The sequence below is a fragment of the Nipponia nippon genome, unplaced genomic scaffold (assembly GCF_047370975.1).
Source record: "Nipponia nippon isolate SJK-2023a ecotype South Korea unplaced genomic scaffold, ASM4737097v1 scaffold_1, whole genome shotgun sequence".
Lineage (NCBI taxonomy): Eukaryota > Metazoa > Chordata > Aves > Pelecaniformes > Threskiornithidae > Nipponia > Nipponia nippon.
In genome coordinates, this window is record NW_028262290.1 from 66,568,287 (window position 1) to 66,569,517 (window position 1,231).

Consider the following 1,231-nt stretch of genomic DNA (forward strand, 5'->3'; position numbering starts at 1 on the left):
CATGAAATTTGAGCATATCACTTACCTATTAGCTGGCTTATTACTATTCCCTCCCAGTAAGTACAAAAAAAAACCCAAAAACAAACACAAACCAAAAACCAACAAACAAGCGAAAATTAAGAACTGAGTGAGATTCAAGCTTTTAAACCCCTTGTTTGATTCAATTGGTTTAAGAAGAAGGAAACATGCTTTGTAGAAATCCAGGAGATAGGTTACTGTCTTCTCTGACATCCCAGAAATATTAACATTTTGTCTACAGGGAACATTCTTGTTGAATCAGATAAACTAAAGAGAAGAAAGCACTCATTTTCAAGAGCCCTGAATACTCTAACTGCTGAGGATTTCCCAGCCAGAATCTTCTGTACGTTCCCAGTCAAGAAGGATTTGGCAATAGATCCAGATATGTTGTGAATGCCTTTCAACTTCTGGAGGCTCAGGTTATGTAAGCACAGCATGTTTATATTGAAGGAGTGGTAGTTAATCTCCGAAGAAGAGGTGAGGAGAAGAGAAAGATTGCATATATGGTATAAATGTGTGTTAATGCTGTGCTGAAAATATGCTGTGATGATAACAGATGTTACAGCTGTTACTTTTCATGAACATAATGTATGGGCAACAGCAGGAGTGTGAGCTAGTATGGCAGTACACTGGATTAAACTTCCTCAAAAATAAACTGCTTTAACACAGTTGTTTTTAAAGTATTCCAGAATGCATGCTTTCATTGCTTATGTGCTCGCTATAAATATTTTCACTACGAATAATTACACGGTATCTTTTTGTTAAATAACAGCTGGTTACCTATACCAAAGACCTGAATTCAGCATTTGAATACTGTGCCTTGAATTTTAGTCTGTCAGGTATCCTAAAATATGCTTCAGTTGACGCATTTCTTTCTTGTGCTGTAGCAAACATCTAAATGGAAATACTAAGAGAAACATTGACTGTACATACTTTGTGCTAGTATTCTACATATATTAAATAACTTTAAGAGCAGAATGTGTTGTACTGATCAATGTGCTCCAATTTTGAAGTCTTCTTTACTGTCTATAAATGGCACACTACATTTTCTGGGACCACATTTTCGAGATTGTTTTCTAGAAAGAGCTTTGGCTATTCAGCTACATAGTAGCAGGTACTGAGAAAATCACTTGAATTTCTTTTAGTTGCTGATTTTTCATTTTAAAAAAAAAAAACAAAAAACAAACCCACAGTCTGAGATCAGAAGTATTCT